Raw genomic sequence first — 16962 nt, forward strand, 5'->3', positions numbered from 1 at the left:
CAGAAAAAAACCCATATGAAATGGTTGACCAACATCAAGCTGGTTAGATATTTTTTATTAAATGTAATTCTTAACTAGTGCTTCCTATTATAGATGCAATAATTAAAATATTATAAAGATGCAAATCAGTAATTGGATTTAAAAGAACACGATCAGCTCATGAAGACTTTTGAATAAATTAAATTCAAGCACCATGTATTTCTACTTCATGACACTTGTCTCATCTTAATTTAATTACTGTTGTTTCTTATACTATAACAAGATTTTATTTTGATTTTATTTTGTGCTTTTCAAAGAAATATGTTTGGGTCAGAGGCTAAATCTAGAGGTAACCATGAACTAGACTTTATTTATATGTTTGTTCATTTCTTTCCTTTCTCACAAATAAAGATATGCCAAATTGGCAAATAACAAAATTTGAGATATGAAATACTCTAGAGATACAGTCTGATTAGTTTTGCACACTTTTAGTCATTTTTCCCACTACTCTGTCCATCTTTGCCAGTGAAATCCATGGCTTTGTTTCCATTTATATGACCAAGCAAGCAAAATGATTATTGTACTGAGAATTTATTCCTCTGTGCTAAGTTCTTACAAGTTTAAAATAACTCATGTTCAAATAAGAGGTGACTTCCTTTTATAAAACTGAAAACTTTTTAAAAGTTTGCTCTTCTCAACTATTTTAATTATTTTAAACTTTCATCCAGACATTTTTAGAGTATTCTTTTAGGAAAAAAACACAAGTAACAAGTTCATATTTTGTGAAACTGTAAACGTTTTTCGCTTAAATTATTTTTGAAATTATCTCTATTCACTTGATAATACCAAAAGATAAGTCCAATAGAGTAATGTAAGAGGATACCATGAACCTGTTTTCTAGCTTTTATAAGTCTCATCTTTGTTCAAATGACATTTAGAAGATATCCAACAACGGCACAGAGCCAAAACAGCAGATAAGGATGGTGGTTCACACTAATAAGACCTAGGAGTTTGCCTGCATTTATTTATCCTTTAACTTTTATTGGCATCAAAGCAATTCATTTAGTGAGGTTTGAATAAGTGAAATCTTAAACATCATCTCCTAGGCAAAAAGATATTTATTCATTGACTCATTCATTAAGCATATCATCATTTATCGTCTACTGGGCCCTGTTCTAAACATTGGGGTTACAGCAGTAAACAAAAGAAACAAAGTCACTATTCTCATGGAATTCATATTCTACTAGGGGAGAAAAGAAAAAAAAATGTGTATGTAATATTTCAGGTATGAGTAGGTGCTATGAAGAAAAACCATGGTAAGAATTTCATAGAGTGCAGGATGTATTCATTCATATAGGCTGGCCAGAGCATTCCTCCTCAAAGAGGTGAACTTTAAGAAGAATTGAGAAAGTAGACCCTGTGGGTCACATTCAAAGAACAGCCCCAAGATCCTGAGGGATTCGTGGCCAACTATCAGGTCATTAGCACTGGACGAATGTGCTGTTGCTGGAACTTGAGGTGCATGGGGGGAAGTGTGGGAGGGTGAGACGGGAGGAGAAGGCCTTTTCATGTAGAGTCTTGAAAAATCAAGGTCTTGAAAATCCCTGGCTTCTCCTCTGAGATTGTTGTCACCGGACAGAAGTGAGCAGAGGACTGGGCAGGCATTTTTTTTTAGTATTTGTAAGGAATGTTTTGGCTGATGTGTGGCGATTAGATGTGTACAGCAGCAACACTGGGAAGAAGTTAGATGATTTCAAATGTCCGGGTGAGAGTTGATGTCTCAGAACAGGGTGGGGTGGCGGATTGATTTCATTTGATGAGCTCAACAAATGGCCTTCACATTTCTCCTTCTTTCTTGGGCCTGGCTTGCCTGCTGAAAGATGAAAAACCATGTGAAACAGAGCCTGTGATCCCGGCAGAAGTCGACCTTCATCAGCTAACTAGCAGCGGCTCAGCAAGAGAGTGATCCCTAGTGAGGCCAGAGGAGCAGCCCACCAGATTTCAGCCAAAACCAGCACAAGCTCAGTTCATAAACTTACTCAGATAGGGGTAGTTGTGATACAGAATTATCACTTTATTGTATGCATTGTATATATTGTCTTGCATGACACAGAAGGTAATCATAAAAATAGTGGAAAGTCAGCAACTGGTAGAATGAATATGGATGAAAATGGATAATGAACACAAAATGAATGTTTGGTCAATGTACTGTGACTCACTCAAATGAAAACTATAACATAAAATCTGTCTCCAAGGTTTAAGTTTTATAAAGTTATTTTTCACTTTCTGAAGGAAAAGTCAAACATCAGCATAGCTTTGGCTAGAGATCTGAACAAATAAGAACTCAGTTAAAAGCTTGTTTCTCTTTAGTCACTCTGCTAGAGGAAATGTATCAAAATCATATAACCATTAAAACTAGTGCTCCCCAAATATCATTATAGCCCCATTGTTACTACTATTATTTTGAGATGTGGGTCTTGGTATGTTGCCCCACCTGGCCTCTGACTCCTGGACTCAAGCGATCCTGCATCTTCAGTTCCTGAGTAGCCTGAACTACAGGAACATGCCACCCACCCTGGGTGGCACCCTAATACTTTCTTAAAGTAATTTCATTCCTCTGTCATTTGTGATGTTGGACTCTGGGAGACGCTACCTCTGTACTGGATCTTAAATTCTCCCTCAGCCCCTGTGCACTGCTCCTAATGACTCACGAATGCCCATTCTCCTGAGCACTGCTCTCAGCCCACCTCTCAGAAAAACCCAGGAAGTTCCAGTGCACCCACTCATCACCAAATGAATGATGTGGGGAAACAAATGGCTAGCCCCTTGACTCAAGGTGGGACAACTCTGTGTGCTGTTCACATTCTGGACTGAGAATAGATTTCACTTGACTCTTCATTGCTGCTTAGCTTTTTCTCCAGCACTCTCTTGCTTCCCTCAATTGCTTACAAGTTTTCTGTGAGACTGCTCTCTCAGTAGACCAATGAGCAACAGTCTCTCTCTCGCAATATGTTTCTAGGAACCCTGAAGTAAGAGAAAGCATGAGTCAAATTACCAAGTTATTTCTTGAGGAGTGATGCCAAAGTGTGGGAATTCAGCTTGCAGCCATCTTGAGTTATAACCACCACAATCCCAGCATACTCTAAATCAACACAACCATTAAAGTGGTATGTGGAGCTTTACAATATGGACCTGGGCACCATGAGCACCAAGAATGTACCCGAGGACTTCAATACAAGCTTCAGATGAACCAGGTACATTTTGACTTACTTGTAGGGACTTACTGTTGACCCAAGTGATGAGGATCCCTGGGTCCTGTAAATATCAAGAGCAATGCTTCTATCAGTAAGTCCCATATCTGTCTGCCTCTTCCTCTGGTCTCATGGTAACTTGGGAGCAGGTCTCAAGCACTGGGACCTGGTTTTTCCAGAATATATAGGACTGTAAGCACTGCCAAAAGTCTCCAGTTTGGTAGCTTTTTACTGAAATATTCCCTTCATCTTTGAAAGAATCATATCAACATCTTTTTGTGCCAGTGAAGTAATCTACACATGGATTCTTATGAAAATGCTAGTGTGAGACTGGAAGAAGAAGACAGTATTAAATATACAGAAGAGGGCTAATTTTGAGAGAATTTACCTGTAAATAAATACCTTTTCAATTAACTTTAAGGAATTCTCCATTTGTTTAATTTGTTTCATTAACTATTGTTTCTTAAAACTACAAATGAAGAGAATATATTGTTATATAACTATAAATGCTGCAATGAATTTGGCCCCTATCTATAACTGTGTATGAAAATGTCAGACCTTAATATACTTCATTCACAATCATGCCTTAATTATGACTAACTCTGTAATACATAGTTCATAAAATTAAGAGATAGATTTGCAGGTGACAAATTTAGAATTACTAAGTGACATAGAACAGAGAGAGAGAGAGAGAGAGAGAGAGAGAGAGAGAGAGAGAGAGAGAGAGAGAGAAAATAGAGAAATAGAGAAATCTAGTCCAATTCCTTCATTATTCAGGAGGAGAAATTGTAATTTAGAAATATTAAGTGATGAATTCAAAGTCATGAGGGTAATTGGTATCATATCTGGAATCACAAAGCAAAACAGAATTTAGGGAACATATTCATTTTAAGGTCTAACTTGTAATTATTGCTCTAATTGAAAAAAATGAGAAATTTATTGAAAACAAAAAGGAGAGCTAACAATTATCAGGATAATTATTTCAAGTGGATTATTTTTCCACAGAACTCAGGCAAAACTCAGCATTGTAGTTTCCTTCTCAATTAAATGAATGTTTAATACTAGTTTCCCATTGCACAGAAATTAAAATTAAAATTTTTGTTATATTATCTGGTTACTTCCTCTTATTAAAAACATTTAATCCACAGAGTAGTGTCTGTCTCTTTTGTTGTTTTCCGTGACTATGCTGTCTGAAGTCACTTCTTGGAGAGCCAGCAGCTTAACATGGCAGAAAGTGGCACCGCTGTGTGAAATGTCACTTGGGTTGAGTTTGTCAGTAGAGCAGCATTTCTCAAACATTAACATGCTGAAGAATCCTCTGGAGGTCTTGCTGAAAATAAAGAATTTAAAATGCAAGGCCATAAATATGAAATTGAACAAATTTCATTTACAATGCAATCAAAAAGAATACATATTTGGTGAGACCTAATGGCACAGGCCTGTAATCTCACCACTCTGGGAGGCTGAGGCAAGAGGATCTCAAGTTTTGTCCCACTCTGGGCAAATTAGAAACTTAGTGATACTCTGTATCAAAATAAAAAATAAAAAAGGGCTGGATATGTAGCTCATTGTACATGCCTTGGGTTGAAGCTACTGTATACTAATAGATAAATAAATGAGTATTTGGGAAATTTTTAATAAAATAAGTGCAAGACACAAGTGAAAGCTATAGTTCATTGACAGAAATTAAAGAAGACTAAATCAATGGTAAATCTAATTTTATAGATGAAAATAGATTGAATAGATTGTTATAGTTTGAAAGACTCAATGTTAACATATTGATCCATAAATTCAACACCATCCTTATCAAAATCCCAGCTGTGTCTTTTGCAGAAATTAACAATCTGATCCTAAAATATATACAGAAATTCAAGGGACTGAGAAGAACCAAAACTGCCTAATATCACAGACTAAAGATAACAAGTGCTAGTGAGAATATGGAATGGTATGGCCACTTCAGAACAGTTTGGCAATTTCTCAAAACATAACAGCTTTTTTCTCTAAACATAGAGCTACCACGTTACCCAGGAGTTTCACTTCTCCCTATACACCCAAGAAAACTGAAAAAAAAAATGTTCTCACAAAAACTTCAACATCAGTGTTCATAGAAGAAGTATTTACAATTGCCACAAAGGCAAAACGATCCACAATATCTATCATCTAATGAATGGGCAAAATATGGCATATTCATAAAATAGAATATTATTCACTTATAAGAAAGAATAAAATTCTGATAATATGCCATGGCCCAAATAAGTATTGGAAACATTTTAAGTTAAAGAGGCTAGACACAAAAGCAAATATTATATGATTCCTTTATATGAAATTTATATGAATTCATACTAAATGTCTAGAATAAGCAAATCCATATAGACAGTAGACTGGTGGTTGCCTAGGTTTTTGGAGGGGAGCGAGTGAGGGGAATTGCTGATGAATCTAGGGTTTGATTTTTTTGTTTGTGTGTTTGTTTTGGAGAAATGAAAATGTCCTGGAATTAGATAGTGGTGATACTTGTACAATGTTGTGAATATGTGAAAATCCTGCTGAATTGTATACTTTAAATGGCCAAGTTTCATGGAATATGAGTTATGTTTCAATTTTTTTAAAGAATAAAAGACTGGATTTGGGCCCAGAATTCTGGCTTTCTAAACATGCTCAGATGTTGATATTCCTGTTCCATAACCTATACTTGGGGTAGTAGGATTTAGAGAATGCCTTCTAAGGTCTGAGCAGGGCATACAGCATTCTACTTCTAAACAGATTACCCATGTGTAGTTGTGTATTTATGGAAAGGGAAGTCCTTCTGTCTCCATAGGTAAAGTGGTAACGCCAACCAACATATCTTGGGTCCATGTGTGATATGCATGTCTCACAATAGAATACAGATCTGGCTCCTCTATGATGCTGTGTGTCATAGCTTAGCATTGTGGCCCCTGACCCTGAAGGTCAGAGTGGGCTCTAGTGAAATGAACAACAGAGATATTGTTTCTGGAAACCTATACTCATGTTATGTAAGATAATGTATATTCATTAAGAACTGTATCAGGCAGGTTCCTACTAGGCAAAGAAAAAACATTCCAAGTATTTAAGGAAATTTTACTGGGAACTGGTCATATGTCATGGATGGACTAAGATACTAAGTAGGGTGGTGGAACACCCCAAATTTCCAGTAAGAAATTACTGTGGCCCTGGGTTGAATGATCAAAGGGAAGAGCTTGTATTAATGAAGTCCATGGGGCAAGTTATAGCTAGAAAACAAAGCACAGCCTATTTGCCAGGAATTGGAGACAGAGGGACACAGCAGGAAGCACCAGGCAGTCAAAGGAAGAGGGGAAGAAACACCCTGGCCTCTCCCTATTTCCACCCTCCAGATAGTTGGATGGGCATTCCATTGGGTGAACCTCTTTGGAAGACAGCTATCTCATAAGCTAGGAAATACAGCCAATGATAGGGGATCAGTCTTCTGAAATGCACAGGGCAGAGCATGAGAAGGAGAATAATGGATCAAAGGGCAAATGGGAAAAAGACTAGCATAAGGCCTTTAAGGGAAGTGTAAATTTGTAATTTTCTATCACAAATGCCAAGATAAACAAAAATGAGATGGCCTGGTTGAAAAGCTATTACCTGCATGTTTCCCAATTTTGTACCCAGGAAGGTTTTAACCTGGGTCCCTGAGGTCAGGCTGTGTCCCAGACCAATTATACCAGAATCTGTTGGCATAGAACCCTAGTGTTAGTATTTGTTAGGATTGTTCAGAAGATTGTGACACACAGCCAAGATTAAGAACTACTACTCCAGAAAAACAGATTGAGTAGGTAATATTTTTGTAGCTTACTATTAAGAATTATAATAGTAGCAGGCAAATTTTTCTACTAGCTTTGTATTGTAGTAGCAAAAAAGCTGGAGCAATGGAAGAATGCAAGGAAATGAAGACACATGTAATGCATAAGATCATTTTTTAAGTGAATATAGCATTTTGAAAAGGCAAATCTAAAAGCTGAGGAAATTACTGGCAAACAATGCTGAACCCCCATGGGAAAACGGGAGAGTCGGTGTGCTCGGAGGAAAGGAGAACATCAATGTCAGGTCCTGGAAATAAGAAAAGTTAAGATAACAAATTCAAGAGAATTTAGTCAAATCAGGCAGGCATGGCAGAAAGGACCACAAAACAAGAGGCAGAACAAGGAAATGGATTGCATTCCTTTGATCAAGTGAGAGGATCCAAGAGCATAACAAAAACTAGAAGCAGGCCTGCAGTCAACAGGCACAGTACATGTGCTACTTCTGGTTGCCCAGGAAACTAGAGCCTTTTCCTTATGCTAATGATAGTATAATGAAGAAAACCACTTGGCATGTCAATATGGTGAAGAATGGTTAGAGGCAGAGTCACACCTGGTCCAGCAAGCATCCTTTGAGGAGTGCTAAGCAAGAATTTTCTGGGAGAGACTATGAAGATGTGAAGGGCATCAACTTGATTCACATGCAGGCAGGAAGCTGAGCTTTCTATAGAATGTCTGCTAATGGAGTCTAAACCATGTGTCTACCCCTCTGTGTCATTTCTTGATGTGTTGATGAAGTTCACCTGTGAATGGGGAAACCAGACAGCTGGAGCTTGAACAGCTCTCTCCTCAGGAGGTGGAAACATAGTGATTTTAGATGCAGGAAGAAAAAGTGCAATTTACAGAAATCACCTTGCCCTCCTTAAATTATATAAATGTCATTTTCTTTTTTCTTCAGGTATCCTGCTTTCTTACTTATCAACAAAATTCTAGTTTTGTGTTTAATATTTTAACACTTTTTAAAAATTTAAGATTGTGAAAAGCTTATCTCCAAAATATTATCTGAAGAAACTTTCAAGTATTTTTCATATATTAGGAAAGAAATTAAAAAATATATATTACTTTTTACATAGTTTTTTTAAATAGCTGAAATAGAAAATGAAATACTTCATATTTTGGAGGAATGCTTCTCAAAGTCTATGCGCCCGAGAATGACCAATTTCTCCGCTGGTGTGAAGGAGGACCTGACATTTTTGGGGTTTCTAACCAGTTCCCATGCAATTGCCATCTTTGCAGGTATAGGGACTTCACCTTGAGTAGCAAGGTTTTAATTCATTATAGTAGTTACCAGAAAATGTAAATGATAATTTAGTAGTTACAGGATGACCAAATACAGTATTTTGTTTTATAAACTGTTTTCGATTTTTGGAAATAGTTTTCATTATATTCATTTTCCTTTTATAAATTATACAAGAAATACATAATTATACATTTTTTCTGTTAAATTCTTTTATTGGTACATTTTAGGCATACAACACAATTACATTTCTCATTGGGAATTGTACCTTTACATAATGCATCCTGGTTCTTATTTTTTCCCCATTCCTAGCCCTCCCTTCACCCTCTCCACCCTTCCCTATATACAAAGACTTTATTTCCATTTTTTCCATTTCTCATCATTTTTCCTTTCCCTTCTTTCATTTCCCCTTCCCTTCCCACTACCCCTACCCCTTTGGACCTTTTCTTCCTATTTTACATTATTGATTATTCATTCTAATTATTGGTACATTTTAGGTATACAATATAATGACATTCATCATTGGAAATTTGTACCTTTACATAATCTCTCTTGGTCCTTATTTTTCACCCTTGCCCAGCCCTCCCTTCAACCCCTCCATTCCTCCCTATTTACAAAGATTTTGTTCCTATTTTTCCATTTTCTCATATTAATCCCATTCCCTTCTATCCTTTCCTCTAGCCCTCCCACTTCCTTCCCCTTTGCCCCTTTTCTTCCTATTTCACATTACCTATTATACATTTTAGTCCTTATTTACACTTTCAGTTTCTGACACCAGAGAAACTATTCAGTATTTACACATGTGTGTCCTATTTATTTCACTTAAGAGTATCACCTCAATGTGCATCCACTTAGCTATAAATGTCTCTAATTTCTCATTTTTTATGGCTGAGTAGTACTCCATTTTATTTAAAAACCCCACATTTTCTTTCTCCAGTCTCCAGTTGATGGGCATTTGGGCTATTTCCAAGTTTTAGCTATCACAAACTGTGCTGCTATGAACATGGGTGCACATATATCACTGTGGTATGATTCTTTTAATTCTTTGGGGAAGATCCCCAGCAGTGGAATAGCGGGGTCAAATGGGACTTCCAGTCCTAGTTCCTTGAGGTATCTCCATACTGATTTCCACAGTGGTTGCACCAGTCTACACTCCCACCAGCAGTGGAGCAGGGTTCCTCTTTCCCCACAGCCCCGCCAGCATTTGTTATTGGTTGATTTCATGATAGCAGCCATTCTTTGTGGAGTGAGGTGGAATCTCAGCGTTGTTTTCATTATAGGAATTGCCGGGGATTTAGCTCAGTGGTTCTGCCGCCTGCCTTGCAAGCGCAAGGACCAGAATTTGATCTACCATGGAAAAAGTAAAAAATCCATCTTTATTCTCCACCCTTCTTTTCAATCTCTCCTCTCTAGATAATAAATATGTTGTTATACTAAAACTGTGTATATATAAATAAAAATAAATGGTAATATTATGTGTAGTTTGGTATTTATTGAGAACTTTTACAGTGCATTTAGAAGTGAACACACATTCTTGTTCCAGACACACAAAATATAAAAGATATTATGTAAAATTTTCTTCCATATTCTTTTAAAAAACATTTAACTACCTAAAAGTGACATCTTTTCATGTCAATATTCATTTAATTTTGTGACTTCATGCTATTTTATTCTGTTGCTTATTTCCATAGATCATTTTTAGAAAAGAAAATAAAGCATTTTTGCATAGATTTTTATACCTACATGAGTATTTTTGTAATTCATTGTAAATTGGGCAAATAGTACCAAATTGATTTCACACAGTGTTGGGGGGACAAGCTCTACTTCTTCATTAAAACTTAGATATCAGAACTCTTAAAATTTTTATGAACGTTATGCATTTTTGTTATTTTAATTGCACTTCCCCAATGTGAGTTTGAATGGTTTTTCATATATGTATTCACCAGTTATGTTATTTATTCTTTTAAAAATTGCTTATGTACACTTCTCATTTTTATCTTCATTAAGTTATATTTTCATATTTATTAATGGTAACTCATTGGGTGCAATACACACACACACACACACACACACACACACACACACACACATGTATTTTTGCCAGCAGCAGTGCAGAATGCTGTTGAATGAGGAATCTTGGCTATAGATTTGAAACCTGATTTCATCAGGTGGTAGCTATGTGACCTTAGATAGATGATTTAACTTCCCTATGTCTTAGTTTCTGATTGTATAAATGGAATTATAATGGTTTACATTACATTTCTTTTCTTTTTTTTTTTCAGTACTAGGGTTTGAGCTCAAGACCTTGTGCTTGCAAGGCAGGCATGGCACCACTGATCTAAATCCCCAGCCCCCTACATTACATTTCTAAATACCACTTATTTATTCTTTCTCTAGTGGTATGATTGATATCCATATCATATTTTTTTTGTTCTTCTTATGCACTAGCTCTTACAGATGAAATTTAGAATCAATTGAACAGCTTAATTGAAAACTATCATTAGGGTTTTAATCAAGATAGTATGGAAGCAATAGATTCATTTGAGAAAGAAACTTAAACTTTCAGATTTTGAGACTGATGTGAAAGTTTAAGTTTTTTTCCCAAATGGTGAATTATAGGCCACTTCCAAGATTTAGTTACTGTGAGTTGTGCTGTTATAAACGTGGGGTGTGCGTGTATCATTGTAATATGATGTAAAGAAGAATAAACTTGAGTTAATTGTAGGAAAATGGATGCACCTTGAGGGCATATGTTAAATGAAACAAATCAGATACATGAGCTTAAATGTCACATAGTTTCTCTTATATAAGAAACTCAAAGTATAAATTAGTCTAAGAGCTACATAAAAGATAGATAATAGCAAACAAGAAGATAGATCTTTGCAAATGAGAAGGGGACCCAGGGATGATGGGAGAGGGATGGGAAGATAGCGGATGGGGACATAAAAAGAAATAAGGTGTGTTATGTACATGAACCAGCTCCCTAGCATGAACATAATCATTACATACTGAAAACACATACTAGTAAAAATAAAAGTAAAAAATATAAAATGGTGAAAAAAAACCCTTAAACTTTAATGCAAGGTTTTTCATTTCGCCTTATATTACCTACTAGTATGTTGTTTTGGTTTAATTTTCTGCCCTTAAACAATACCTTGTAATATATTCAAGGTTTTATGGGGGACAGATATTGTGATTTTGCTGCTGTTTTGAATAGAATCATTTTATTAATTGGTCATTGTTAGTATAGTTAGTGTATGATTTTTGTATGTTTATCTTATTCCTAGATATCTTACAAATTTCTTATATTTCTCTAATATATTTTTCATTATTTGAATTTTAATGTGATAACTTAGACTTTTCCCCATTGTTTATCAATGTTTCGTTCTCTTTTCTAGGAAACTTGGGAGTATTTTGAATAATGAGGATTTGTGACATTTTTGCATTATTTCTGATTTTAATGACAACACTCTTTAATTTTTCACCAGAGATATTTGCCATATTTTTCTTGATAATAGTTTGTAAAATTTAGGAAATCTTTTTCTAACTTCTTGAGAGTTTTGTTTTTATATTTTTTGAGTCAGAATGTCTAATACATTCTGTCAATACTTTTTCAACATCTATTGTGGTAGCATATATTTCACTCATTTATTCTATTAATCTACCAACTTAGCATATACACGTGTTCTATTATGTCATTTTTGCATTCCTAAGATTAACCTTTCTTGATCACCATGCTTTGCCAATATTTTAAATTGCTGCCACAATGAATGTGGAAATACTTTATTCTTTATTTATATTTGCATTGAATTAGATGTGAATCTTTTTGGTTGGTGCTCTCTGTACTGGACATAATATCAGCATTTTTATAACCTGTATAATTAGGGAGGTATTCATCTTTTTAATGATCTAGAATAGGTTACAGCTGTCAAAGGGGTTACTTTAACAAATAATATCAACTTCAAAGCTAATTTTTATTGCCTCTAACCCTTTAGTAATTAACTTCTCTTCTTTACTTTTAGATACCAGAAGTGTTACTGATTCATGACATGTGGGTAGGCCTCCTTGAGAATACAGAATGGCTAAAATGAAGATGTTAAAATGCAAACAAAATGTAATGGTGGAATGAGAGAAGCTTTAAAAATAGCCAAAGAAAGTGAAATACAGAATTTGGTAAAAGGGACAGGGTAAGTATTTACAAGGTGTTTTGGTACAGAGAGATATCAGATCTAGTCAGAAGCACCAACTTCTCATTCTTGTTCAGATGAATAGTGAGGGAGGCTTCTTTCACACTACACTGAGTCCAGTGAAAGCAAGGGCCATTTGTTGCCACAACAACAAATATGCTTATGTTTGCTTGGCTAAAGCATTTTGAATAAATAGTTTTCAATTTTTTTCAATATTTGATAGTGAACCTAAGGCCTTTGCACTGAGCTACATCCCCAACCCTTTTTTTAAAAAATTATTTTTTATTTTGAAATGGTCTCACAAAGTTGCTAAGTTGTCTAGGCTGGGCTTGAACTTGCAGTCCTTCTGCCGCAGCCTCCTAGACTGCTGGGATTACAGGGCTGCATGATTGTAACCAGCTTTCAATTTAATTCTTGAGAATACTGTGATGGCTCTAGATATTTTAAGCTCCAAAGGTATTTCAACAATTTTGAGTAGTACTATGTCATTAAATAAAATGCTTATCCTCTCCAAGGTTAAGCTTTTAGAGTTATGAAATCTACTTTATTGAGGTTACAATGTCCTAAATCATGCACTTTTGAGCCTATGACTCTTCATGCCTCCTGGGTATTTCTGCTTGCTTATAAACATTTTATTGTTATTCACGTATAGATGGCAGCTTGAATGACCTAGAAAGAACTAGGCATAAGAATAATGATTACATAAATCATGCTATCCCTAATTAACTATGTTTTATTTTCTAAGTGCTGCAGATGTTCTATTACTCCTAACAGTCTGTTCACATATTATTTATTTCACAAAAGTAAGATGTTTGTTAGCTTGAAACACTTAAGCAAATTCTGTTTATGGGTTTTTTTTGTTTTTTTTTAAATAAAAGAGCAGGTATCAGAGTATACTAACCTTCAGTCTCTGATTTACTGGTCTTGTTTTTGTTATGCTGAGGATTAAGCCTAGAGTCTCATGTATGCTACAGGCAAGCACTAGACCACCGAGTTCATCTCCAGGCCTTGATTTACAATATTCTAACACTTTGGCAGAGGGAACCTTTGTTGTTGGCATGGGGAGGGGGGTCCTGCCCCCATAGGGGTGGCTAATTCCTGGAATAGTAAGGAAACAACACTCCTGTTAACAACCTTTGAAATGCCAACCAACCAGTCCAGAGGCTGCACCAACAGGTCTTCTCTCAGAATCTCATGCTCCAAGCCACTGCACGCGTCCCCGAATCTCCTTGGCGCCACGTACCATGCCCTATGCCCAATACCATTTTTATAAAATAAGCACATACAAATTCCAGAATAAGCATAAGAAAAACTTGAGAAGAGCAAATAACAAGCTCTTGCCATGGTAACTTCAAGGACAGGGGATTAGACAGCAGGTTTTTGATTCTTCCCTCCGTAGAATAATTTTTATGCAAGAATATGGGTTTTGACTTTTTATTTTTCAACTAGTTTCAAATTTCATAAAAGTATAAACAGAACTGGTGAAATTCATTTTATACCTCACAAGTTTTGCTTCCAGAGTTTCAATCTCCTTTCTAGAACAACATAAAAATTAAAAAGTTTTTCACCTTGTAATTAGGCTATGGAATGAGGTGAGGTGTGAATTTGTAAGAGAGAGGTGTGTATATGCTACCTACTAACTTGGGAATATAAGAACATGGAATTCTGCCCTGTATTCTCATTTCAAATTAATGCAGTTTGGAAGAGGGATGAATAATAATGAGTGATGTAATACTGTCTTTTTTATTTAAGTGGTATAAATTATCATTAAATTAATACTATCTTAGATTTTTATGGCATTCTTTTGAAAGACATGTTTGACAGTTGTATGTATTGGCATTCCCCACCCCTAGGATTTTTTATTTTTAATAAAGTTTCAGGAAACAAGATTCTTAAGTCAGGAACTGTGAAAAATAAACAGACAAGATGGTTAAGACAGGATCATTATTCAAATATTTTAGCCAGTGTCTTAAATTTTACTGGTAAGAAGGACATCTTAATAATTGAAAGAAGTCTAGGACATTTTTATCTCCAAAATCTTGAAAAACAGAATAGAGAAGTGACTAAACTGAGCTAAACATTTGGATATATTTTCAGGGTTTGTTTTAAAGGATTCAAGTGGTATTACCTTTCAACCCTTTAACTTATGGCTGTGACTATACATGCAAACTTCTGTAAAGATCACTTCAGAAATATGAACATGAGGCCTAGTATGGCTACAAGACCTGAGTCTTCTTTTAACCTCCCTAACAGGAGCTAATGGATGGGCCTCACTAAGATCTCTACCCTGGAGAAACAGTCACCCCAAGCGCAAGACCGTGCATGCTCAAACTTAGGAAATATCATCCAGAAGCAGTTTCCATGTTTGTCATGATCATGAAAATTTTATCTCATTTTCTGTGAGTTATAAACAAATTTCAAACTGCAATACAATGAAATGAAATATTTTCACCTGGTGGGAAATGAGATACCCTACCTTCAAGATAACCTGCAGATTTTTCTTTCACAGATAAGCTACAGATCAAGGAAAGGTTAGGGCAATGTGGTGAAGTGATCAGTGCGTGAAATCAAAGAATTTTCACAACACTTCCCTATGTTCTTTATGTGTCTCCAGCACCAAGAGTTTGATATGCACCTAATAAGTGACCATTGATTGAAAAGATAAGTGAACAAATATATGATGCAATTTGGTGTGAAAAAGTCATTTGATTATGTGTCCAAGAGGAATAAAAATCCATTTTGGAGCAAGTGACTGAAATAATGTTTTAAGTATAGTACACTTGTGGGGAATTCCTTATTTCTATTGACTATTAAGGAAAGCTGCAGTAGTTATCATGTCAGATAAACAGATTAGCTGGGCATGGTGTGTGATTCCTTATTTTACAACATGAAATGCTTGTCTTCCTCTCGTTACTTATTTGTCACTCAAATATGGTCACATATATCAAGGATTACATACAATAAGGGGTAAACATGGTGCTCTCTTTCTTCCAACCTAATTGGAAGATCTTATTAATATTCAGCATTATTCCTTCATAAAGATATTATCTGGATGAATTAAAAGTATTTCAATCAATTACAATATGGTTTATATTTAATACAAGTAGTTTCCATGATTGCCATTATTGCAGTTCAAAATAAGATATATGAATGAAAGTTTGTGATGTGAATACATTTCAATTCTATTAAAAAATATTTAGGTATTTAATTTTGAGTATATTTCTTTTAACATTAAACAACTCTACAACATGCTGAGTGCTATAGATTCCTACCACAATGAATATAGGCCTGACTCTGGAGGAGACTAAGGTTTAATGGGAGAAGACAAGGGTATGTAGGCAACCACAACACAAAATTAGTGCTCTGCTGGGGGAGAGGTTGGAGTATGAACAAAGAATACAAACATAAAGTAGTGGTGGGGATTCATTTCATCTGAGGAAAGCCAGAATAACTTCACTAAGAAGGAGATATTTTAGTGTGAACTTACTGTTTTCCTTAGTTTGAAACTGCTTTGGAGTTTGCTAAATAAAGATGAGTGGAAATGAATAAATATATGTCCTGCCCATGAGAAGCAGCAAAGGCCAAGGCAAAGAAGAATGTATGCTAACTGGGACACATGATGTATTGTTCTTCATTGTCAAATTACTGATGGGGCATATGGGATCTATTTGGCTTATTTAAATGTGCTTTCAAATAGGAACCACCCCCCTCCATATTTTAACTCATTTGTTTCTTTCTGAATGTGAAATCTGCCCTGGGTAATCCCCCTTTGCAGAGAGAACAAATGGGTTTAAATTAGCAACTATTCTTTCAGAGTACTAAAATGCATGTCCAAAAAGAGCACAAATGAAATAGTTCTAATCTTCAATTAAATAGCTCCAATTTAAATAATTTTATGAAACAAACGTAAGTAAATATTGAAAAGCAAATAAACATAGTGTGCTTTTGGAACTACAAGACATTCTGAGTGATGCCAGTGAGTTGTGTGGGGAGGTGTAGCCAGGTGGAAGTTGAAGTCATAACTGTAGTTATGTGTAGTCTACCTTGGATGCTTGGAGGTATTCCCAAGGTCATGGGGGTTGCAGATTCTGAGAGATCCATGGTTCTTTCTCCTTAGGTACCTTGGCCTTACCAGTGTCTTTTGCTAGCCACCACCTCCTTTAGACTGACCTACTGGCTTACCCTTTACTTCCAGATCAACCTTGCCCAGATCAGATCTCTGGGTCTTTTCCTTCTGCACTGCACACACCCAGCCTAATCCCTTGACCTCTGTCTTGCAGGCTCTACTCACAATAGTCTCTTTTATTTTTTTGTCCTTTGCATTAATACAAAGCATTCTAGTCTGTTTCCTGCTTCTGTAACAAAATACTTGAAGCTGGGTACTAATAAAGAAGAGGTTTATTTAGCTCACAGTTTTGGAAGCTCAGGGTCCAAGATTGGGCCATCTCATCTGTTTAGTCTCTGGGAAG

General features: G+C 35.7%; 2 long non-coding RNA genes across 4 annotated transcripts in view; one reads left to right on the plus strand and one right to left on the minus strand.

The window, feature by feature from the left end:
- The window catches only part of LOC106009013 (uncharacterized), a 249399-nt gene that overhangs the window by 228728 nt on the left and 3709 nt on the right, over positions 1-16962 (plus strand). For both annotated transcript variants that reach the window (XR_015442081.1, XR_015442080.1), the window contains 3 exons: positions 1860-3233; positions 12329-12493; positions 14747-14892. This is a non-coding gene — a long non-coding RNA (uncharacterized LOC106009013). The remainder of the gene's footprint in view (positions 1-1859; positions 3234-12328; positions 12494-14746; positions 14893-16962) is intronic.
- Positions 1080-16962, minus strand: part of LOC147824651 (uncharacterized) — a 35021-nt gene continuing 19138 nt past the window's right edge. For both annotated transcript variants that reach the window (XR_015442075.1, XR_015442074.1), the window contains one exon: positions 1080-1852. This is a non-coding gene — a long non-coding RNA (uncharacterized LOC147824651). The remainder of the gene's footprint in view (positions 1853-16962) is intronic.

The sequence above is a fragment of the Heterocephalus glaber genome, unplaced genomic scaffold (genome assembly GCF_053883595.1).
Source record: "Heterocephalus glaber isolate CG9 unplaced genomic scaffold, H.glaber_assembly_v1.0 deba00001532, whole genome shotgun sequence".
In the NCBI taxonomy this organism is placed as follows: domain Eukaryota; kingdom Metazoa; phylum Chordata; class Mammalia; order Rodentia; family Bathyergidae; genus Heterocephalus; species Heterocephalus glaber.